Here is a 26,727-nt window from a genome sequence, read left to right as displayed (position 1 = left end):
AACACGTGTTTATATGGATAAGTCCAGTCGATATAAATCATCAAAACATTAAACGGTGCATACCTGGCCACACCGGCTAGAACGGTTACGACCCAAACGTCAATTTAGTCTTAAGTACTTGAAAAGTGTGGGAACACCGAGACCCAGGGCTTCCCCTAAGATATTAAAAAATGTTGGAAACTATTGGGTTATAAACGAAATTGAATGCGGTACAAACGATTCTCTGTCGAATTCCATCAATAGTTTTGCAATGTCTGTATTAATAACGGAGATACACACTTTCAGCGGTATTGTCAAAAATCAAAAAATCGCTGTATTTTGGAATTGATTGAGGTACAAACGAAAACAAAAGTGGTACAAACGGGTACAAACGATTCTCTATCGCATTCCATCGACAGTTTTGGGATATCTGTATTAATAACGGAGATATACACTTTCAGCGGTATTCTCAAAAACCAAAAAATCGCTGTATTTTGGAACTGGTTGAGGTACAAACGAAAACAAAAGTGGTACAAACGGGTACAAACGATTCTCTATCGAATTCCATCGACCGTTTTGCGATATCTGTGTTAATAACGGAGATACACAATTTCAGCGGTATTCTGAAAAATCAAAAAATCGCTGTATTTTGGAACCGGTTGAGGTACAAACGAAATCGAAAGTGGTACAAACAGGTACAAACGATTCTCTACCGAAAGGTATTAATAAAATTAGAAAATCAAAAGGTGGGGTTCCGGCAATTTTTCAAAATTTTTTTCTCACTTTAGGCCCTGGGGTACAAACGAAAGTAAAGGTGGTACAAACGATTCTCTATCGAATGGTACTAATAAAACCAAAATATCGTAAACTCGGGTTCCAGGTTCACAGAGCTATTATTAAGATGAACTGACTAGTAAAACTATCAACCTATCAATATTGAGATCACATTTCCAGGAAAGCTTTTGCAGTAGTACCAAGAGCTTTTGTGGATACTTCAATATAATTACCTTTTTTGACAAATTCAAAGGAGATTTCCTGTTTGAAATCATTTTTGTTATCAGCTGTCGTAACTTTTGTATTCTGAAGTTTGGCTTCTGGTCTGTCATTTTTGTTTCCAGATATGTAATCTGCAGCTATGTAAATCAATCTCGTCTCAATATTTCATCAAAGTTGTTCTGACAATTTCAAGACTGGATGATTTCGATTACTCCAAGTATAGGAAGCACTAAACACTATTACTTATAAAGAAAAATTAATTTAGAAAAACTCTTATTTTATATCGCCTTTTAACCATGTTGAGGTCATTTCGTATAATTCTATATGAGGAATGATTCTTGTAGATTGAACTGGAATTACTTATAATTTTGCCATAAGAAGCGTTGTCTTTACTTGACTATCTTCTTACATAACTCCTACACGTATGTTTCGTATTGTTCCATAATATTTTGTCACCATGATTTTATTGTACTACATATTTATTCAACTCGATTATAGATAACATATGATTTCTGTAGATATGATATAGATTTTTATTGATAATTCAGGAAGTTTTTATAAAATAATTGATACATTTTGAGTATAAAATGTAATAAATCCCACGAGAGAATACTTTATTTCGATTTAATTAGATCCCTGAAAGAATAAAAGTCAATCAAAGAACGGTCTAAATAAGATCGTGGATCCATAAGCTTGCTAATTGGCCCGTAGCGGCCGAATAATTTTTATATTCGAGACAATACGATCCCACGAGAACGACCAAGAACAATCGCAAAACTTAAGCGGCTTTTCTTCGGGCTGTGCGGATCGCTTATCGGTCGGGCATTTTCTACTATAAACCGATTACGGCTTGTAGGTCAGGTCCTATTGACAATATTGGGGGATTTCCGGGGGTTACGACTGCTGTAAGACCACTGTAAGTATGGCCAATCCTAAGAACGCAATGATTACTACATCTACAACGATAACATCCTAGTTTCGGAACTTCGAGACATTTTACTTAAACAAAAAAACTTAGATGCTCTTCCGCTTAGTTATAATCAATCTCTAGGGTAATTAATACTCGGTTAGGAGGCACCAGAGATCCCTTGGGGCAGCTAGCGATGACGTGCAAATTGGCCTTTAATCAAGTATAGGTCTAATTATATGGTCGCCGATAGGTAATATTAACAACTTTGTAGCGCAGATTGTTGGATCGACGGAACACAGTTTTGATGGAAATACATTTTGGGTCAATATCCACTTGTAAGGTGACACGGGTTTTAAGTTAAAACGAATATCAAGAAGTTGATAAAACTCCTTTCTTAGTGACGATGTCGTCACTTATCTCAAGATACGATCTTATTGAAAGCGTCGAAGGCGTCAATTCTGAACCGGAGGAGTTGTTTAGATGCAAGTTGCAAACAGCAGAGAAACTTGAAGGCGACGACGACATCACGTCGAAGTTATGGCCGAGTTTAATGCAACTTTCGGCTACAATCGTGTAGTATGAGTGAGAGAACTTGGGGATTTACCCCATCTATTTTCTTGACTTCTCATGTTGAATGTATAAAATCGAAGTCTGCTCTAAACATTCATAGAAAATCCAACAAAACATTCCGAGAGCTAAATAGTTCGGTCTGACTCCAATTCTGGTGGAACATGAAATCGCCAATTAACCACCGGGTGACGCCAGATTTAATTAAAGCACACATCTAGGGGAGCCTGCGAAAGGACAGCATCGGTAATTCACCGTTTTCCATCTAACTAGAATTTAATTGAGTGTCCAAAGGAGCGTAATTGCTAACGAACCCCGGAAAAGGAATCCCATCACGGGTTTCTTCCTGATTTTAGGGACTAAATCCAACCATCTCGATTAAAACTACAATAAATTCTTCGCGAAGTAAGAGGTGAAAGGTCGTCGAGTAACTGTGAAGAGCCGCGATTTGCATTCGGAAATTAAATAACTTCGGCAATTAAAAGTAGGAGTGCGGGCGCGTAGTACATCGTCCTACTCGAAGAGAGTTTTCGAGGTTCATGGCAGTAGAGTTGGGAATTAGTTGAGCGGAGATGGGAAGGACAAAAGGACGTGAAAAAATTTGGTTCACTTGATCACCAACTTTTACTCCCATTGGACCATTTATACAGTTGTAAAGGTGAAAGGTAAAGTTAGAAGAGACGAATGGGAAAGTCTTTCCGAAACGAAACAAAACTATTTTAGAACGAATCACTACACAAATTGTGCGCAAAGTTTAATTTACCCCTAGACGTCAAGTGGAAATGTGTGCATAAATTAACCTTAGCAATCAATTAAGTCTACAGAACCGAGTTCATCTAAACCTTGTAACTCAACGCTCGAATTTTCGATGGGCTCTTAGTTCCTGGAGGTAACTCGATATTGGTGAATATTCGATGCTGGGCTATGTTTGAGTTAGAGGCGCACACTAAGCGCTGTCACCAACGTCGTGAAGGAGGTTATTACGGCTCAACGGAAGTTATATTACTTGCTCCGTTTAGGAGAGAAACTAAGTTCTTTATCAAAAAATCAACTACGCCTTCAATTTGCAACTTCTTACACAAAAGACAAATTATTTTCATTTCGTGCTTTCTCTCTGTTTCTCAAACATCCGTTCGTCTTATATCCAAACAACGTCCAGGTTTATTAATAATGGAACAGTTTGGTTTTGTAATTCAAAGTGAAAGGCGGAGGGAGGATGGCTGGCCTCTCTCTGTCGCAAAGGTGATTAATGTCGTTCATTTATATTCGAGGCTATGCTCGAGTCAAAAAAATTGGGGCAAGGAATGAGACGAAATATGGATCGTTATGGTTATGTCATAAACATAAAATTGGGGTTTATAAGTACGGTAAAACCTTGATATAACCGATTAATACGGGCAAGGGAGTGTCTGTTATATACAAAATTTTTAATTTGCTATATCCTACTTAAATCTTCAGTATTTTGATCATTAAAATGGTAATTAGAGATCAAATTGTTAAGCGAAGAATTATTAGAAAAGGACAAAGCAATATTGTAAGAAGAAAAAACTTTTTTGGTAGATAAAGGAACTAAAAGGTATTGAATTAAATATTTTAGAATTAGGTGTTTTGACATAAAGCGAATCCAAAGTGATATTAATTTTACATATTAAATTTCTAATGATAAATTAAGGAAAATCATGAAGTTTGGCAACGTTAAAAATATAGTTTAATTCTTTAGTTGGATTGCATTCAGATATCGGATATTTAAAAACTCTATGAAAAATCTAAAACTATCCAGTTTTTGAGGTAAAGGGTGATTTAAATCATAGGGAATAACTGTGGTAATAGCTGTAGGTTTTCTATAAATATCAAACTCAGTCTTGTTTTCGAAATTATTCAATTTAAGGTCCAGGAAATTTAAAGTTTTATTATTTTCCAATTCAACAGTGAATTTAAGATTATTGTGTAACTCATTAAGGTATTTATGAAACTGATCCAATTCATCCATATTACCCCCCCAAACACAAAATATATCATCGACATATCTCAGCCATTTGAAAATATGTTTACCAAAAGGGTTAACCTCGTTAATTATAAAATTAGTTTCAAAGTGATTAAGGAAAATGTCCGACAATAAACCAGATGAAGGCATACCCGTGGGTAGCCCATCAGTTATTTTGTGATTACTATTGTTAAAAGTGCAATAATTTTGAGTGACAATATGTTTTAATATTTTATTGAAATCATTTACGTAATTTAAATTATCGAAATGTAACTTGAAAAGGTCAAAAACAAGATCCAAACTGAAATCAATAGGTACATTGGAATACAAATTGACGATATCGAACGAAATTAAAATTTTGTTGTCAAGGTTTATATTCTGAACTTCTTTAATAAATTGCATTGAGTTAGAAATTGAAAAAGATGAATTAAAATTTAGATTTTGGAAAATATTGAGCATAAAATTTGCTAATTTTGAAGTGGGTGAATTATTAAAGGAGATAATGGGCCTGATTTCCTTATGAAGCTTCGGTAGAGCATAAAGTCTGGGAATTTTGGGGTTCATGTGGATATAAACAGTGCTCAAGAACTGAGAAGATACTAGTTTGCTTGAAGAACTGAGGTGTGGGTTGAAATCAACCAAAGTTCCCTTACATTGATTAATGAGTTCACGTGTTTTTCTAATACAGGATCTCGCAATGAAAAGGAAAGATTTGAGGTAGGGTTTACAGCACGCCGCAAAGTGATGGGGAAGAAAGTAGTCGACTTGCCAAGACCTGCATGATTTGCCATTTAGTTTACAATGGAGCGTTGGACGGGTGAGCATCACGGTTACGCAGTTAAAGCCTATCTTTAAAATGGTGAGATTTCGTCCAATGGAATCATGGGTCCAAATTTTTTTGAGAATGATGCTGAAAGTGCCGTTTCCGTTCATTCTGCACGACACGTTGCAATGCTTCAGAATTTTCTCACACCACAACTTGAAGGCTTTCCAGTGAATGAACACACACTTTTTCAACAAGACGAGGCAACAAGACACACTGCAAGAATTTCAATGAATGCTGTAGATGCTTTGAAACGGGGATATCAGTTGGCCCCCTTGGTCTCTCGACCTAACAGCCTGCGACTTCTTTTTTGCAGAGTTATGCAAAACTTTCAGGCACGACTCCAAGAATGCATAAATTGTAACGGAAGACATTTAGCGGATGTAGTATTCAAAAAATAATTTTTTTGACATTGTAAACCAAATGGCTACTCTCTTATTTTCCATTAATGTATTAAAAATTATTAAAAAAAATATTCTTTAACAATAAAATTATTTACGAAATCTTTCCGTTTCACTGCCGGACCCTGTACTTGTCTCAAGGGGATTTATTCAATTTAACATAGTGTGTGATGACGTGTACTATGACTGTAGGATTGGGACAGGTCATCTATCGCGCATTTCTACTGTGAAGGAACTTGGGATATGGTTTGATGCATCTTTGGCTTTTACCGAACATATTTACAAAGTGTCGGCTAGTGTCCTTAAAACATTGGGCTTTGTTACTAGAAATAGCTTAGAGTTTGCAGACATCAAAACAGTACTTATTTTTTACTTTACGCTTGTACGAAGCAAACTTGAATGCTGCTGTAACGTTTGGTTTGCGACTTTTTTGACACACATCGCCACCATAGAAAAAGTACAATGTAGATTCATACATTTTCTGGAATTCGCCTCGTGGTGAATTGAACTATCCACCCCTTTTACCTCATTACCATCTCCTTAGCCTGAAAGAAAGAAGGAACAAATGCCCCAATTAATAAATTAATGCGAGTTGCTAATACGACTAAGATTGTATTATTTTTCGAGATGTAATTTTCTGTTTTATGTTACATTGGTACAGTGGTTCTGTTTTTGTACAGCTCTTTCTGATAGCTTATAGGTGTCTATTACTTAATGTATATACAACTCGGGGAATACCCCTAAATTATCAATAAACATGGAATAGAGCAACTTAGGGCATCACCCAAGTTGAATTCTATCTATGAGCTAATATTTATATTTAAATAGACTGATGTATTAAATAGATGATATTGATAATATGAATTAAACAAAAATTTGTGCGTTCTATCCGAAGTCCGTTCTAAGCAGGTTCATTATATCGAGGTTTTACTGTATTTAAGAAATTATACAGGATGATTCACATAAGAACCGACACAGAACAGGAACGTAACATTTAACGTAACTTACCTCTATACTAAGTTGTACACCTCAGGAGTTATAGGCCTTCAAAGTTGGCTCTTAAATTTTTAAAAAGTTCAATATCTTCGTAATACATCAAGCAAGAAAAACCAAATTTGGTATACGTTATGAGTGTACCAAGGGTATTAATTGGTATCAAAACTCAATTGAGGCATTTCATATTGTTGATTAAGCGTGATGGTACCCTAAATGTTGGCAAGTTTCTTTAACCTTTTGGCGGATTTAATACGTTACTACTTCATTTCATGTGGAATTTAATTCTAAAACTTCTTATTCGTATTATTTTTTAAAAAACTTTGTCGTTTTCATAAAAAACTGAAATAACTAAAGACACGTATTTCGTAATGTTACTTAAAATAAGAGAAAATTTAATTTTTTTAACTTGACAAATAGGTTATAAAGTTATTTGACGACAAGGTTTTCTCCATCTTTTCTCCATCACCTTTCATTCTTGACTTATGATCGATTTTAACACTAAAAGTACCCAATTTTGACATTTTAGGGATTTTCTCTTTATCACCTGAAAATCATTACATCTAAACTAAATTTGTTTATGGATGATGTCTTCTTAGTTGACAATAAACAACTTGTTCCTAAAAAACTTTTCTCCATTACCTTTCATCCTTGAGTTATGATCAATTTTAATACCAAAAGTATTCAATTTTGATATTTCGATGATTTTCTCTTTTTATCATTAGAAAATCATTATAACTAAACCAAATCTGTTTATGAGTAATGTCCTTTTAGTTCATAATAAACAATTTATTTGAAGTATACTTTTCTCCATCACCTTTAATTTTTGAGTTATGATCTATTTTAATACCAAAAGTACTCAATTTTAACATTTTGGTGATTTTTTCATTATCACTAGAAAATCATTATACCTAAACTAAATTTGTTTATGGATGATGTTTTTTTAGTTCAAAATAAACAATTTATGCCTAAAAAACTTTTCTCCATCACCTTTCATCCTTGAGTTATGATCAATTTTAATACCAAAAGTACTCAATTTTGATATTTCGATGATTTTCTCTTTTTATCATTAGAAAATCATTATAACTAAACCAAATCTGTTTATGAGTAATGTCCTTTTAGTTCATAATAAACAATTTATTTGAAGTATACTTTTCTCCATCACCTTTAATTTTTGAGTTATGATCTATTTTAATACCAAAAGTACTCAATTTTAACCTTTTGGTGATTTTTTCATTATCACTAGAAAATCATTATACCTAAACTAAATTTGTTTATGGATGATGTTTTTTTAGTTCATAATAACCAATTTATTCCTAAAAAACTTTTCTCCATCACCTTTCATCCTTGAGTTATGATCAATTTTAATACCAAAAGTACTCAATTTTGATATTTCGGTGATTTTCTCTTTATCATTAGAAAATCATTATAACTAAACCAAATCTGTTTATGGATGATGTCTTTTTAGTTCATAATAAACAATTTATTTAAAAGAAACTTATCTCCATCACAATTAATTTTTGAGTAATGATCGATTTTGATAACAAAAGTACTCAATTTTGACATTATGGGGATTTTCTCTTTATCACTAGAAAATCATTACATCTAAACAAAATCTGTTTATCAATAATATCTTTTTAGTTCATAATAAACAATTTATTCCTAAAAAACTTTTCGTCATCACCTTTCATTCTTGAGTTATGATCGATTTTAAAACTAAAAGTACTTCATTTTGACATTTTGGGGATTTTCTCTTTATCACTAGAAAATTATTATGCCTAAACTAAATTTGTTTATGGATGATGTCTTTTTAGCTCATAATAAACAGTTTATTCCTCAAATTATGTACAATTTCACAGCGGACTACTAAATTTTCGATGATTTTAAGTAGCATTAACAAGATACGCGTCTTTAGTTTTTTGAGTTTTTTATGAAAACGACAATGTTTTTAAAAAAATATTAAGAGGAGAAAAAGTTTTAGAATTAAATTCCACATGAAATGAGGTAATAATGTATTAAATCCACAAAAAGGTTAAAAAAATTTGCCAAAATTTAGGGAACCATCACCCTTAATCAACCCTTTGAAATGCCTCAATTGGTCTCAACTTGCTACCAATTAATACCCTCGGTACACTCATAACGTATACCAAATTTTGTTTTTCTAGCTTTATGTATTACGAAGATATTCAATGTTTTAAAAATTTAAGACCCAACTTTGAAAGCCTATAACTCCTCAGAGGTACAACTTGGTATAGAGATAAGTTGCGTTAAATCATCTTAATTTATTGTCCTCTACATGTCCCTGCTCTGTGTCGGTTCTTATGTGAATCACCCTGTATAAGGTTATATGAGTGGAAAAATTGTTATGGGTTTTTAAATGGGAGAAATTTAAAGAAAAGAGTTTAAGAAAATGTCTTTAAAATTTTTCTCATCATGACTCTGAAAGCTTACCCCACCCCTTTTATAATCGATAACAGCCAAAAAACTTTTCTAACGTAGCGAATTAATCACGCGCGTCCCCTCTCGAAAACTTTCCCGTCTAAAAAGCACTAACGAACCCTAAAGCTCGGTACCATGCCAATAGTTGAACCGAACCGCGTTTCCTTCTTCCCTCAAGGGTTCGCTTACACCATACCATTTTACAAATATTTCAATCTGAACGAACCTTTTCAAGTCGAATGATTTATCTCACGACTCCGAGAGACGTAAACGGCCACCAGCAAAGTTACGAACTTGTATAATTAAAGTTAAAAGTGTATAAAATAAGACGGCTGACAGTCGTCGTCAACGATAACGAAGAAGAGGACGAAGTACCATATAAGGACTAAAGAGAATCCTAGTCTATTTCGGACTTTTGTATGTTTCGTCCTTTGTGTGATGACGTTTCATCATGGTTACTTCCGTTTCCGTCGTTGGGGGGATTTACGAAGAGGCACGTGCATTATTTAACATTAATATGGTCTAGAACAAAAGCACGTAGCGCGTTAACCCCACATGGTCGATTTTAACATTGTTTATAGAGTATATAGTTAACGTTTATAACATTTCTATTTTTAATTAATGCAATGATAGGATAAACAATGGTTACGCTAAAATAAATAGTGTTAAAAAAGTTTTGGTGGAAATTATTTTTTTGTGGTTAACGAACTCTCCACAATCAAAAAACCACGATATAACGTCGCTACTATTTCAACGGGGGAGGATATCTCGCGTTATAGAAAGCTGTAAAAACCTCTTTCGAAAAAGTGGAAAACTCGGCGTGCGACGCCCGCTTCACACTTTTACATAATTACGCTTTGATGGGTCGGTAATTTTAGAACATTAGAGCGTTCGCTCGCTCGCGCTTCGTTGGTGCTATTCCACCCTTGTTCTTCCCCGCGTCCATCCGTTCGTTTCGTCCTAGTCGTTTCTACAGGGAATACGAGACCCACCCCTCCCCTTCACAAAGGACTCCGATATAATTACACAAAAGCCCCGTTACGACGACGCCGATGTAGAGGTAACGTGTTCGCATCGGGACGCGTTTCAATTTCAACGTTTTCAATATTTCAACTCTGACGACAGTAACGAGTAGGCCGTGTGAAGACCTTCTTTTCAACATGTCACACAGTCTCTTATTGATTTTCTAGCTCTCTCGCATTGTTATTACTGTGTATATGGGAAGATCTTTTCAGATTGAAACCAGAATAGGAAATACCGCATGTTTTAAAGGTAGTATGCCAAACGTAAATATAAAGTAATATTTTCTTGAAGGATATTAGAACATCATCTATTATTTATTGGTGAGATTGTTTCATAAAGAAGTGGTTGTAGTTATCGATAAATCTCAGTAGAGTTGATTGAATGATCGTAAAGATTTCATTGACTTTTACTGAATGATGATCAAACGTACTCACAAACGTAATCATTACAATATTTTTTGATGATCAAATGTGTTTACTGGTAACTAGGAGTTGACCTATTTCTTTACCAGCAAATAACCTTTATTTGCTTAAAACATTACCGCAGTTAATACTTAATGTCTGTTTTTGAATAAAGGTATATAAACATATAAATCTATTCAGAGCAATCGTCTTCTGTTGTGTTATACCCCGTATTTATCTATATCTGGTTACTTTGATTAGGAACAACAAACGCAAGCGAGTACAAATACACACAATTGTCCGTTCGCAACCTTGATTCCAAACCAAGGTGCGCACCCTTGAGCATCATGGTGGGTTGTCTCATTAGGAAAGTGCTGAAATTCGGTTTTAAGTGACAATAGAATATAACATAAATATGATACCAGTAGGTAGAGAGAAGTTAGTCTCGCAAATTGTTTGTCGAGATATTAGCAGTTATGTATTAATATTGTTTAAATTACTAATTTTAGGTAAAGTTTCAATACTTTTTGATGTTTCAATATCTCGAACAATGTTATCTCATGTTCAACTCTCACAATTTTCGATTCATCGTAAGACGAGATTTAGGCATTAAAGTGATTTTATTTGAAAATTATTTTAAGTTGTTTTTAGACGATTATTACTCATATGAAAAGCTGCTTTTTCCTATCTTCCTAATGCTGGTAATGTTTCCATTAATTCGTTATAGCTTTTCACGTCGTCTTTTAAAATTCCTTATTTTTTATCTTACTTGGTTTTGTGACTATATGTGATCATAAAATTGAGCTTCATCTGAATCAGACTGAAATTTGCTTTTTAAAATAATTGCTTTGACGGTATTTTATTTGAGCAATTCTCTTTTTTAACTTGACCCGTAGTTTTTTGATATTCTGTATCAAATCCAAAGAAAAACATAAGTTAAGTAATATCCCTATTACTTAACTTATGTTTTTCTTTGGATTTGATACAGAATATAAAAAAAAACTACGGGTCAAGTTAAAAAAGAATTGCTCAAATAAAATACCGTCAAAGCAATTATTTCCAATATTCCAATATTCCTTAGGTTTTTAACTTTTATCATATATCACTAAATAAATAAATCTTCTCGCCTTTTTCCACGAAATTTGCTTCCCTTGCCATGTTTCTACATCGTCCTTTAAAATTCCTTATCGGTTTGTAGATCTGTAATTGGTCAAGAATTCTTTGTACTTGGTTTTGTGATGGTAGATATTCTTTACGCAAGGACTATATGTGATCATAAAATTGAGCTTCATCTGAATCAGACTGAAATTTGCTTTTTAAAATAATTGAATTGACGGTATTTTATTTGAACAATTCTCTTTTTTTACTTGACCCATAGTTTTTTTATATTCTCTATCAAATCTAAAGAAAAACATAAGCTAAGTAATATCCATAGATCTAATGTTCCTTAGACTTTTAACTTTTATGATATATCACTTTGTCACTTTTATCATATTACCAACTCAAAAAGTTTTATTCTTTTTAGTCTTTCTATCCCTACGCTATTTAATATCTGCATAACTCTCGATGTTGATATGTTGGTAAATTCTTTCTTCATGGCCGTTATCTAATTTTATTGGCCGTTTCTAATTCCGTTAGTAATAGAATGTCGAATAGTGCCCAACCCTTAATCTTTTTGACAATCATTATTACCTCAGATTACTTTCGTTTGGAAGCATTGCATTATATTTATGTTTGACCCTAACATGTAGCCATAAGTATAGATTGGTTTTAATATCTGCTTTTTTAAGTGTAGCTTGATATACAGAGACAGAGTGGAGTTTTATCCAATCAACCAATATATTTTCTATCGCATATATCAAGTTCTTGTTATTGAAGTCTGGTGTCAATCATATAACCAAGGCATTTGCCTGTATTGGCATATGCAGTCATGTATCCATTTATAAATAGGTGGTTTAAATTCCATTTTTTCGTCAACACTTGAAATTTATTTACTGCATTTTGGAGTTACTTGCTGGTTTTCAAATCAGTGGCAATTTGAGGAGCTTACAAATATAAAGTATAAATAAAAATATAAACCATGATATTCTGTGGTATAAGCATTGATTTCCTTAAAGCTTGAATACACATCGTCTTGCTTTTTCTGTTAATTAAGACAACAGAATCGTTGAATATTCCCCAGGAAGAAACTGTTACATTTCAAATGCAGCCATTATGTGTGCTATGCCAAGGAAAACTCTAGATCAATTTTTTTTTCTTCTAATACTTACTTTTCAGTTTTGTGAGGGCTACTAAGTGGGTTTGAATGTTTTTGTTGTATTCTCTATCTACATTACTTTTTTCGCGAGGTGCAGAGACTATCGTTAAACTAGCAGAGAAAGATATACTTCCTTGGGAAAAAGTAGTTGTGTCTTTGATGGATAGTTCAGAATTTGCTCTCACTCTAAACGATCTGTTGAATAGGAAGAATTTTGTGATGTTGATAAGATGTGGGTAGATTTTGCTGCTGAATCAGTTTGACTGATAGAGTTATTTTCGAGGTCGAATTCTATGTATACGTCATGTATGAGATTTTTCCAGGATTTTTACGAAAGTGAGGAGTTTGTATGTGATTTTGAGTAATTGGTAGGTTTGCTTAGATGAAGAGTGGGGATTATAACAGCTTGTTTGCCTATTAGAAAATATTGGATCTTTAAGCAAGAATTATTGATATGATGAAGTTGCACAATGACTTTCTTCTGAGATTGTTTTAGGATTTGATTGGAAATATGGTCATATCCGAGGGCTCTACGAAAATTGGTTCGTTTGATATTATTGTGGATTTTTTTGGGCGTGGCGAGTTCTGTTTTAGGTATTTGCTCGCCTGTTAAATTATGATGTAGGATGGATTGTTTAACGTTGTCATAAGTTTCTGGGTTTGACATGTCATTGTATGCATAGTATGTAGTTTAATTATTAACTTGTGGATGAATTTGTTGAGGTTGTTTGATATAGTCCTTAGGGATAGGGCTTTACAGTCGTTGTTATTCAAAAAAGTATGTTGCTGTTTGTCATCAATTGTATTATTTCTTTAGTTATTTGTATTGTGTGGGGTTGGTGCTTCTTGTGGGTGGTTGCTATAGGAGAGTGGTGGGTTGAAAATTCGTACAATACTTTAACATTGGTTGTTGTGATATTTTTTGATATCGCAAAGTCTGTACTGGAATTACGTCGAGGATATGTGTGTGTGATACTTTTAAGATTTAGCATAAATCTATTTGCATTTCTGCCCTTATTGTTGTTATTGCTGTTAATCTGGAAGATGTCTTTAATATTAAGGGATCGTATTTGGATTGGTAATACATATGTCTCTATCGATGCTATTGGTAGGAATTGGAATGAAGGTTAGATCTTTTTGATGTATCTCATAAAGCCTTATTTACTTGCTTATAGTGGTAGTAGTATCCTGAGAGTTTGAGGGCGAAATTGTTGTTGATTAAAATGCTCATGGTTCCCCTGACATATGACGGCAGGAGATTTTGTTTTGGTTAAGAGCAAGATCGGATATTTTTAAGCGTAATCGTTGACAGTTCCAAGAAGTTACGGAAATTGAATTTTTGTGTTGTCTATAGATTATAAGCAAGGGCTTGCTTATAGGAGAACTTTGGAGGGTTGATGCTGTTTTCTGTGATTGTTATTATGAGGTCGATGTGTCGCATAAGTGTTTTATGCAGTTAAAGGTATTCTGGAGTTTTTGAAATCGATTATTTTGTTGGACTGGGCTAGTAGGTTGGTGGGTGTGTGTTTTCACTTGGTTATGTGTGATGTTGGTTGAAGTTATTAAAGTTCTAAAATATGGAGGTATGAGTTGCGGGACACTCGGATTTGTGAAATCGTATTTTGCGAATTGCGCACCTGCTCTCTCAAACACTATTGTATAGGCGGTCAGTGAATTTGAAGGAGGCTCTACTCCTTTTGTACTTTGCCGGGTAGTTTCCGCTGCAGTTAGAGCACTTTGTTGAAGTGACTCTCCTATCTTCGTACACGTAGAAGCCAACTAATTTTTTGCGCACTTAATACATTTAACGAGTTTTTTTTGCACAACTCCTGTAGTGGCTGTACTCGTAACACCTCGTGCATTGTGCATATTGGCCCTTATATGACCTTTTTAATGTTTAATTTCACGAACCTTATTAATGTTCTTCCTTAACTACACCTAGAGGAGTAATCTTATTTCAGTTTTCGCTCTTACTTTTAATTTGACACATTTTATTATTTCTACACCTTTGTTGTTGGCGTGATGTGTACAGCATTGATCTTTATTCTCTCACTCTAGAAGATTCTTTTGTGATCCTCCTCGTTCTTTGTATGGACATGTAAATCCATGTTATTTATTTATTTTATTGTACAAGTGTTGTTTGTAGTCTATTCTTGGTTTCTATTATTCTGTTAAAACATCCACGTCAACAGTGCTTATAACATCTTGCAGCTTCTCATATCAGCTGCTGATGATAACGTTTTTCCGTTATTTTATGTTTGCTAGTGAAGATTTCTCCTTATACGATATAAGATTTAAATATGTTGATCGGCTTTATACCGGGGATTTTCCGAAGCCGCCGATTGATTGCAATTCCAGTATTTATGAAAAGTAGTAAGAAACTACTATTATGCCTAGGGCATAAACTACACTGTGTTAATTAATTTTCGTACCCGACGTCATCATTGCAAGTATGCAACCAATATCGCAAATCGCGTATTGCAAGACCAATACTGTGATATTGGTTAACACACTGTATTACGATAATTTATTAACACACTGTATTATAATATGAAGTCTATTTGTTTCAACTTCTGGTGATTGACTCTATTACAACTCTTACTTGATTATTACCGGAATGCTATTAGAGATTCTCTTTATACTTCGACTAACCCCATTAGCTCGTTAGACTGTTATAACGTGCTTTTCTCGAATTTTTGACATCAGTTTTGCAGAGTTTTCGAAAGTATATAATGATCCCATGAAACAATATGCAAAAAAACAAACATTTCAAATGGGTTCAAAGTATGACATGTCACCCCATCTTGTTGGAAGTACATATCATTTATTGAACAACATCCATTGAACTGTATCATAGTGATAATTTTTATCAAAGGAAAAATATGGTCCAATCACATCTTTGGCATGAAATCTACACTTTTTGTGGTTGTAATGGAGTCTGTGGAAGCGCATGTGGGTTCGCTGCTGCACAAAGTGAACATTTTGCTTGTTGATAAAGTCATTAAGCCAAACATAAGCTTCATCGCTAAAGATTGATTTTCGATGAAATTCGTGTTTTTATTTAAACATTAGCAGAACCCAATCTGAAATGTTTCTGCGCTTCTATTGTTCAAGAAGCTTCAGTTCTTGAGTTAGTTTTATCTTGTAAGGGCGCAAGCCATGATATTTACGCAAAATTTACGACTGTACCGACTGATTTGACTCAATTTGAACTGAAGCACTTACGACTGCAATATTTTCGGTACTCTTTGTCTAACTGGCATAGTAAACATCCACTGGTGAATACCTAGACTTGAATTTATCCACTGTAGCACGTACAACCTCTCTGATGGGACGATTATTACCACCGACTCAGAATAGCGATACTAATTTTTAATTATTTTCAAACATTGCACGTTTTCCTGACGTTTTGACGTTGACAGATCATGAAAAGCGTTCTTATTAAACACATTATTATGTTTCTATTAGAAAACTTGTTAATTCTTAGTTAGGAGTTTTGATTAATTTTAACATGTTCTCTAAACTCAATTTAATATTTTGTTTCTATTTGTTTCAGGAATTTGTCTAACCAACCGAAAAACTTGTAAGTATTTATCATTATTATTCATTCTTTTGCATTTTCCTTTGTGATAAAATTAAAAGTGATACAATAAAAATTGGTGTGAAAACTGAAACGATTTCGTTGAAAAAGAACAAAAAGAAATAATAAAGTTAACCAGTCAAGTCGGTGGTGAAATAAATGAAAAGCGTAGGGGACGACAAAGAAATTCGGTGAAATTGCGACTTTTCTCAGTCTGAGAGATTTATTCGCTAATAAAGCGGGCGAACAAGAAGCGCGGGACAGACGTTAAATTGCGTGAAGAGGATTGACGAAATTAAAACGGTGAGAGAAAGACGGTTTTAGGTACGACGACGGAGGTTCGTCCTTTTTAGAGTAAAGTGAAACGCCGCTTTCTTCCGAGAATAACGAGGCGAATAAGAGAGTAGTAACGCAAAACTTCTCGGTGCTTATTTAATTTAAACTTGGGCTATATGGTGTGTATAAACTTGAATTGAGGATTATTACTGTATTAAACCATGGTATTTTAAGAGATCTTGTTTTTGCAATTTTACCACATTTTGTATAAAAGTGATTTTTAATTTTATTTTATCGAAGACGTAGTAGTGAACAGGTGTATTGATTCTAAAGTACGAATTCGTAGGCGACCCGCATACAATATTCAGTCCTTTCAGTTCTATATTTAAGATTATTTTTAGACCGACTCGGTTCCATCCAGAGAGACATTGTTCCGATTTCCCTTGGGGTATAGTTAGTTCTTAGAAAGAAACGAGGTTTCTCCTTCTAAATTTTTATCTCGAACTATAAAAAATGCCCGTATTGGTGTTTATTCTTACGCAAATCTCTTAGATTTAATTTTTTTTAATATTTCTCTCACAATCGGTTTATTCTCCATATAAAATTTTATTTTCTAATATAATCTTACTTGTTTTCTTTTTCTTTTTAATTTAGTATACCTAATACCCATAAAAATATAAATAAAAAATGTATTACATAAAAATTCATTTTAATGTTTTATTAGTTGAACCAAGTTTAAATATTAAAAATAATAAATCCGTAATTCGTTTATATTTCAATTATATTCTCGTAAAGAGAAAACACAGCCCTCGCACACTTCAAATATTTATTCGTTAGATAATAAAATTTACACGGAACTACCGTTGAACAAATTTGAATTGATAAAAATCATATTGTAAACAGTATAAACAAACAAACCGGCTGTATTTTAACATGATATTTGATTGTAACTAAATTTGGATAACACTCGCCTGATTGGAAAATGATTGCGGGTCTACTATATTAGATTTCACCTTTGCCAAGTTAGCCCCCAATTAGATAGGATTTTATATGTATGGTATTTTGATTATAACAAAAGAATTTCTCAGCCGATTTTAATGAACAATATTTCATTCGAAAGCTTTATCCTTTTCCAATATAAAAGTGGAAATGCCCGATTCGAAATTTCTTTCGAATTCCGATAAAACACCAAAATATTACAAAAGAACACGAAAATTACCAAGGTCTATATGTCATTAGATTCGTCGTAGTTTCTTCTAACGAAATCACAAATTGCCCGATATCATTTCTTTCCCATTAATCATCTGCAGCTCTTAGGATGGCTGTTTTCGGCTCGTTGATTATAGACGTATGAACCCCCCAAATTTTAGCCCACAACAAAAAAAAATAATTTACTTAATCTAAGTACAGGTTTCGGAACATTTTCGAAAAAAAGTTTTAGTATACAAGTTGTAGCAGATTGCCGAACAGTTCAAGGGATGGTATCCCAAGATCAAACAGACGCCCACAAGGTGGTATGAAAGCTGGAATTCATCATCCCAGCCACGTCTCTAAATTATAGAGTACAAGGCAAAGAATAAATACATTTAAATTTTGTATTCATCCACAATTGACGACTCCACATACTCTGGGATACCGTAGAAGGTGTACTTCTTAAGAAGATTTTTAGTTTTTTGTAAAATAATGAATACTGTAAGCTTCGTATTGGTAACTTATTGTAAAGCTGCAAACCTAGTATTAGTGGGTTAGAGTTAAGTCTACTTTTTGGAATACGCAGTAACTGGTAGTGTCTGGTGTTATACATATGTACATCTTCAATCTTATCTAGTGAGGCCTCTTTCTTTTTAATTTCCAACAACCTCTCGTGTATATAGGCAAATGGTAACGTCATTATATCGTATTTGATAAATAAGGGCTTGCATGTTGATCTTTGAGAATCTTTTGCAAACAGAAAACTCTTAGAGCATGGGAAGAATTACCCCATACCGCAATTCCATACACCATACAAGCATGAAATAGAGCAAAGTAAACTGTCCCGACTTCCTCGCTGCCAATTAATTGTCGCACCCTTCTAATCGCATATATTTGACGACTGAGTCTGTTACAAAGTTATTCTACGTGATCGTACCATGTAGGAAGACTGTCTAGAACAACATCCAAATATTGCACCTTTCCTCCTTGGAACTCGTGATGAATTCGATTAGTTGTCAAGGAGATGTTGTTGGACTTTGCACGATTTGTAACATGTTTGTTGGTAGTAAACCAGTTAGATGTAGATGTGCAAGTTCTAAGATCCTCACTATCTAGATGTTCTTTCCCTCGCCCCGAAACCATCGTTACTGTATCATCCGCAAACAGGCGAGTAAGACAATCTATACTAATGGGGAAGTCATTAATATAGATAATAAAGAACAGAGGCCCTAAGGCACACCAATTTTAATACATTTTATATCGCTCTTCAAGTGATTCTATTCCACTATTTGGGAGCGGCTTTCGAAATAAAATTTGATAAGATTTCGTGTAACTCCATGAAAACCCTAATATTCCATTCTGCTCAGAAAAATCTCATGGTCCATACAATCAAACGCTTTTGAAAGATCCTGGACAGCTTTTCTCACATTCCAGACGATCGTAAACCCATTCAATCAGTCTCTGAACAGAGGCTCTAAGATGCTACCCTGATACACTCCAATTTTATTACATTTTATATCGCTCTTCAATATCTTCAATTTTGATGATTTAGTATAACTCCATGAAAATCATAATATTCCATCTTGCTCAGAAATATCTCATGGTCTATACAGTCTAACGCTGTTGAAAAATCATGGAAGTGTGCTGGACAGTTTTCCTCACATTCGAAACGATCTTAAACCCATTCAATCAGTCTCTGAAGGGCATTTACCGTTGATTTAGTTTTCCTAAACCCATATTGCTCCTCAGTGAAATATTTATTTTTACCAAAAAAGTTTATTTTTCGGAGTGCCATGATTTTTTCAAAAATTTTAGAAAAGGCTGGTAGAATATCAATAGGTCTGTAGTTATTCATATTCTCGGGGCCAGCTTTTTTAAGTATTGGTATAATTTTGGCATGTTTTAATCTATCTGTCACCCTCTCTAATTGAGCAGTTTATAATATCAGAAACCGCATCCTTTATGATGTTCACTGCTTCTTTCAAAAGATGGATACTGATTCTCTGTGTTTGCCTTGGAATAATTTTGTTATGGTTCCTACTTCATCTGGATTTGTAGGAAAAAAGAAGAATGAGAGATATTTTTTCGGAATTTTACATAGATAATCGTCAGGTTGAATTTGGGTAAATGGCAGAATGCTTATAAGGTCTTTAGGAAAATTTGTGAAAAACTCGTTAAAAGAGTTAAGAGTTAAACTAGTTGGGGTTAATATTGAATGTCTTTTCCGTCCAGTTTCCGAGTTTATTATATTCCATGTTGTTTTAGTTTTATTTTCCGAGGCAACGATCTTTTCCTTCAGCTTGGATTGATCAATTTGTTTCAAATAAAAATGTTTGTAGCTATTGTAACACTTTTACGCTTAAGTAATCATATGGGCTACCGAAGAAGACCATGGGCAAAGTTATGCCTCGATGGGCAAAGTAAGACGATTTTATGCCGGCATGGGAAGGAAAAAAATAAAATTACAGCAGTAAATGAACGTATTTCTTATTATATTTCCCTTATTAGCTCTCACTTATTTAACAACATTACCTACTATTCAACAACATCTTTCACATTTAATTATAATTAATTGAACACTAATTATTATAAGTGAGATGTTGTTGCATATTTTTACACAACTTATCAATATTTGGTTCGACATTAGATAAATATAGCCTAAGGTCGGGTTCTAAATCAAGTTTATTTCTGTATGTACTTTTAATATACAACATTGAAGAAAACCCTTTTTCGCACAAGTACGTCGTGGAAAAAGGTATTAAATATTTTAAAGCCTGTTTCGCCAGGGAAGGGTATTCAGAAACTCTCCTTGTCCAAAATTCACCGAGATCAGAAACCTTAAATTCCATTTTTAGCTCACCATCGCAAGATAATTCAATCAATTTTTCTTGATCGGCTGCATTTAAATTGGTTTGCAATTCTGCAAGAAATGGATTTCGTATCTAATCAAATTCCGTAAAATTTTCTACAGTAAAATACTTATTGAATTATTCCAACAGTTTATCACAATGCATTTTCATATTTAACAATATGTCATTGTTAATATCAATTTTATTTTCTGTAACAAAGTTTTCCTGTGTTGAAAAATGTTGGAGTACATTGCTTTTAAGATTGAAGTTCAAGTTTCTTTATGAAAGATTTGTTTCTTGAATTGCCGGAACATGGTAAATCTCAGATCAATCTTCGCCGGCTGTAGATAACTGTAGTCGGAATAGGTTTATTTCTTCTTTACTAATAAATTTCTGTCTACTGACAGATTGCTTTTTCTCTTGCATTAAGAAGTGAAAGCTCTGATATGTGTGATTTGGAACGTTTTGGAAAGCGAATTTTGAGATGTTGTGGATCATTTGTTTAGATTTCATTTGTCGTGTACTTAAAGTACTTTAAAGTATGGGTTCAATGTTAAGCTTTTCAAAAAAAAAGGAAATGTAAAGGCCTGGTTATTACGAGAATAACGCGGTTTTGTAAGCTCGAAATAAGCCAGTCTAACCTTTCAACCTTTACACAAGTTTGAAAAAAGGGTGCTTTTAGAAAACTACTTTTTTGCTTCATCAAAAATTCTCAATTCAATATAAGTTTGACAAAACAAAAATAAACGAAAAATTTCTCTGAAACGACATTTTAATCCATATTTACTACGAAACGAAGGTAATTTTCAAGAATCCATCTGGTGCTTAGTGTCAGATGTCTCCGAAAAGTTCGCGATGACAAACAAGAGTAGAAAAAGTTTAGTAAAAAAGTCTCGTCGCCAGGAAAGAAGGTCGCCATCTTTATCCGGGTTTGGCCGCGTGCAGAGCGCGGCATTAATACAGAGACCGTATGGCCTCCGTTGAAAGTTTTCACGGTAATCCGCCATGAACACAGATTTTCCCCGGAATATCCCCGACATCGGAACCCTCTTTCGAGGTCTCATAAACCGCACGACGCGGTACCATCTAACGGTTGACTTGAACGCACACACACACAAGAAAAAAATCTCGTGACGTTTCTTTCCATTTTCTTGATTTATTTTCTATTCTTCTCCATACATTCACATCTTATTACTTATTTCTTTTATTTGAAAACGTGAAGCATTAAATAATATTAAAACACAAAAACAAAATGTATATTTCAACGTCGGAATGAACCTTCGCATTCATAAATACATACATACTTTGCACACACTATTTTATGGTTGGAAATCTATTGAATACGAATACATCTGCATGTTTTTGCAGTAGAAACAGCCTTATCTGGCGTTACCGCTGCGGGTAATTTCGGAATTTACGTCGTCATTATAATTGCAAGTTGGTGATTTAGAGGCTTTTCGGTCTAAAACACACTGCGTTGAAACTCGTGTAATTCATACTACACGAAGCGCTTATCGAGATTAAATGTTCCTAAACGTTCCGATTTTGTAAACATTTTCCAACAACAAAGCGATGTGTTGACAAAAATTGTTTTTAAAAAGAAATCATAATATTATGATAAATATTAAAAATACGACCATTTCAATGAGAGATTTTACATTTTACATAGATTGAAAACGTGGCGTGTCAGAATAAAGAGGGATTGACTTGACTTGACTCCAGCTTTAAATTATTCAATACCAAGGATTCCCCCGCAGGACTGTAGAAATAAGGTTCTCGACTAGTCCTTACATTATAAGCCCGGTTGTAATCGTGTCTGAAAGGGGCGCGCTCTTGCAGGCGGAACCTGCAAAGGCGGCCAGAATGGAATATTACCTCTCTTTCGTTACTGTAGGCGAACCTGCGACCTTTGACGATCCTCAAAGAGCTTCCTGGGGGATGGAATTAATTTTCAGCATCTGCCTGGCGTGCGGCACCCGCAATGCCGCACACGTAGCAGGAATTCCTGCTTCCCGTGCGTTCTTGGAAGGCTCGTCTTCGGGGGTTGGGACGTAAAGCAACGCGTAATGCCATATAATTGAAATACTTCTTGAACGGTACCGAAATTTCATTGCTTCAAATTATGGGTAAAACTAAAGAGATAACCAAATTGCCATTCAATAAATGCTACCAGAGGGTAACACGTTTCCACATCACGTTGCTGGTGGATAGATAAAGTGAACCGAAAATTGAGCTCGTTTGCCGTCATTTTTTTTTGTTTTTTGTTCGCATATGCCCTGCTGCTCATATCCGCTCAATCGAAATTTAGTTCTCGTCAATAACTCTGTTTTCAATAATTCAATCTCGATTGCGAGCCATCGAAAATGAATACAACTGCACAATTGAAAAAATACAACAAAAAAAAAACATATAAATGAAACAAAATGGTTGAAATTGAAATATTTATCTCTGGATCTCAATGCTACAATAGTATTGATTGTAAATTACTTACCCATTAGTTCAGTGATAACCATTTATTTTGTCACTATTGTTTACCTCTTTTTAATTGCATTATTTTAATCATTTAATTGTGACTATATAGGTTATAGAGGCAAGGATAGATTTTAAATTTTCTCTTAATTCTAAACAGAAAATCTAAGAATATAATTTTCATTCGCTCATAAGAATAAACTAAATAAGACTATTACATTATTAGTAATTAAGATCACTATAATTTCCGATTATCGATTACAAATTTGTCTTGTAAGCTAATCTAGCTCAGTAATCTTTTGGAATCAGAAAAACATAAAGTACAGAAATATGTACTCAATATAGCCTTTGTTGCTACAAAAAAACTCGTAAAGATAAATATGCTTTGCTATAGAGCTGATAACTATAGGAGAATGCAGTATACAAATTGTGGCGCATCTTCTACAAGCAATAGGCAGTCTTCTACAAGTAGTATCTAGTCTTGTATCAGCAGTGTCTACGCTTTTCCCTGTAATTCTAGTCTTTTCCAAAAAATCAACCCTAATCTGTTGCAAATATATATCCAGTCTTCTATAATCCATATCTAGTATTCCAATAGCAATATCTAATCTTCTATTATTAGTATCTAGTCTCCTTTCAAAATATTCTAGTATCTTGGCACTCTAGGTAGAAAACTAACAATACTTAGTCTTCTTCAAACAGTGCCTAGTAGTTTGTCAGCAGTATCTAGTTTCTTGCAAGCAGTAAGTTGTCTTTTGTTAGCACTTTTGCCTGTTGTTATAGTCTGCTAGAAAGAATTCAACCATAATTATCTGCAAGCAGTATCTCATGTTCTGGCAGCAGTATTTAGTTTTCTGCAAACAGTAAATGGTCTTTTGAAGACTTTCAGAAGTCCTATATAAGCAGTAACTAGTCTTCTAAAAGCAGTATCTAATCTTTTATTGGTAGTATATACACCTTATCTGTAATTCTAGTTTTCTGCTAAAAAAGAAATCAATCCTACTCTTCTGAAAACAATATCTAGCCTTGTATTACTAGTCGCCAGTCCTCCATTTGCAGTATATAGTCTTTTATTATTAGTGTCTAGTCTTTCTTTAGCAGTACCTAATCTTGTATTATTAGTATGTACTCTTCTATTAGTAGTAGCTAGTCTCCTCCCAGTAGTATAAGAGGAACTACCTCATAAATAAGTAAATGTTTTCAGATATAATTTATTGAACAAAATACATCAAAAAATTATGTTTTTTAATTAATTAACTTTTTTCTATACTAATCGTAGATAACGTTACTAAAATCTGAAGTAAACGTTTAAAAACAAATAAATTTCTATCATTGCAGTTTAATATTTACAAATATATTTGTAAATGATGAACTATTTGTAAAAACAATGTACACAACAAGATTTTCATTGCACATTTTGCGTGATTGTAATGATACAATTTGGAGCTGTTTTATTATCATGATGAAGAGTGGGCATAGCAACATCCTCTTGAAAAGAGGAGTTAAAATTTGAATGTTATACTTTTAAATTTTGTTGTAATCTGCACTTTATTTTTTCGCATTATAATCATAATTTATAATATTTTAGGTTACTAAGTGCTGCATTAACGGGTAACTTGTAATAAAAGTTATCTCATGTTATTTGTTACCCAATGAATTAGGATCTGGTGACTAAGTACTTGTATAAATTTCAAAATATAGAAAAGTTTTGCATTCACTTAGGCATATATTTTAATTCCTTGCTTTGCCGGCTTATTTTGGCATTTATTGACGTCTGTGAAAAACTTCTATTTGCTAATTTATTATCAAGTAATCACTTAGTACTATTAACATTTCACAACAAAATTCTTAACCCTTATCCACCGCAGTGATTTCGAGTCCCGTTTAAAAGTAACGGTAGTGCGGTCTCTGAGACCGCACTACGGCGATTAAGGGTTAAAACTTTTTCTAATAGAAGTCAGTTTCTCCAAATATTGTCCTTCCTTTAGTGTGTTTTTGTTGTCAAATCGAATACAATTGTGTAAGAAATAAGTTTCGTAGTGTTGTGAAAAAGATATTACCTACATCCTATCATCTGGATACATCAGTCATTTCAAGAAAAGACCATTCCAATCTAACCCAACCCAAACCAATAATTGGTATCGATTTCCTGGATCATTACTATTTGCTAGTCACATGGAATTCTAATAACGTTAATAAAAATGGACGAAATCCTGAAATTGTCGTTAGTTCTGTAGAGTACTAATCCTTATATCCACACAACTCCAAGACCACCAGTTCTAGAAGATTACAACGTACAGCACGCCAAATGCAGAGGTGCCAAAAATGAATTTGAGTATAGATTGCGTAAAAAAACAGTCCTGCATAGAAAATTACCATACATTAAATGCTCAAACGGTGCTACCCTATACTTGATGGCTTCTCACAATCAAAGTTTTTTCACTCATCGACCTGATGGGAACATACTATCACATCTCGAGCGCGGAAGAATATAAATTTCCGTATTATGTCTTTTGGCCTGCGTAATGATGCACTGCCTAATAGACTAGGTGTCGCAACGATTGGATTTCACTTACGTCCATATAATATTTATCTACAATATCTAACAATTCCTTTGTCGCCCCGGTCTCGGAAAAGGAGCACCTGCCTTAAATCAATAAATCGACGAAATTTGGCAGACTCTTGTGTAGTTCCTTAAAAATCTGAGTACTTTAGCGATGTAATAAGGAGGCTACAATAGGAATTGTCTTCCCATATACAGTAATTAGTTATTTTCGATACATGTGGGGTGTCGAGCTATCATAATTTCGACCACAAATCGATTAGGTGAGCTTTTCGATAGATACTGGACTTGTGCTCTCGCGTCGTATTTATATGTTGTTGCAAAATTTTCTTCTTTCTCTTATAATAAGGCTTGGCCCGGTGTTTCTTCAAAAGCTCAGAGTTTCGACTGGGATGTTAAACACTAGTTATCATTGCTTTCCCTCTCTGGTGATTTTCGACTATCTTCTTCGGTCTCTCCATTCTCTCTGTCTGCCGTCTAACTGACTATGTTCTGCATTCCACATTTTTCTCTGATGTTCCTTAACCAGTAACTACTCGAAGAGTTTTTATCTCTGTAGTTCTGAGAAACCTTTTGGTGGCTTTTGTTCAATGGTGGCAAAGCATAGCGATAGCCCATCCAGAGAGAAACGTATCAGAGAAGTAAGAGAGAAGTAATCAACGTTACCAGATCGTTGCTCCACGTAGTTGGGAAAGACAATATCCTGGGTGGCAGATTGTCACAATTTGAAGAACTATTAGTTTCCATAAGCATCGAGTATTTTCAAGTAGTTCATCTAGTATGTCTACAAAAATCAAGGTATTTGGTGTACTAACTTCAACTTTTGATATGTCAAAAACAGAGTTCAGCAAACTACTTGAAAAAAGTAATTTAACCACTTGGTAGTTAAACTACTTTTAAAATATGGTACAGAGATTACTAACTACCAAGCAGTTAGTAGTTAAATATCTAACTACTTTTTTAACTATAACTGCAAAAATGCATAAAAAGGTCTACAATAATAAATAAATAAATGCAAAATAAAAT

At 33.9% G+C, this 26,727-nt stretch overlaps 1 protein-coding gene across 7 annotated transcripts in view; it reads left to right on the top strand.

Moving 5' to 3' along the window:
• Positions 1–26,727, top strand: part of LOC111415183 (synaptic transmission protein complexin) — a 308,454-nt gene that overhangs the window by 92,460 nt on the left and 189,267 nt on the right. For all 7 annotated transcript variants that reach the window (XM_071194454.1, XM_071194450.1, XM_071194451.1 and 4 more), the window contains one exon: positions 16,330–16,356. The gene's annotated coding sequence lies outside the window, so the exon portion shown is untranslated. The remainder of the gene's footprint in view (positions 1–16,329; positions 16,357–26,727) is intronic.

Source organism: Onthophagus taurus, chromosome 2 (genome assembly GCF_036711975.1).
Source record: "Onthophagus taurus isolate NC chromosome 2, IU_Otau_3.0, whole genome shotgun sequence".
NCBI classification, from domain to species: domain Eukaryota; kingdom Metazoa; phylum Arthropoda; class Insecta; order Coleoptera; family Scarabaeidae; genus Onthophagus; species Onthophagus taurus.
This window is presented reverse-complemented; position numbering and strand designations above follow the sequence as displayed.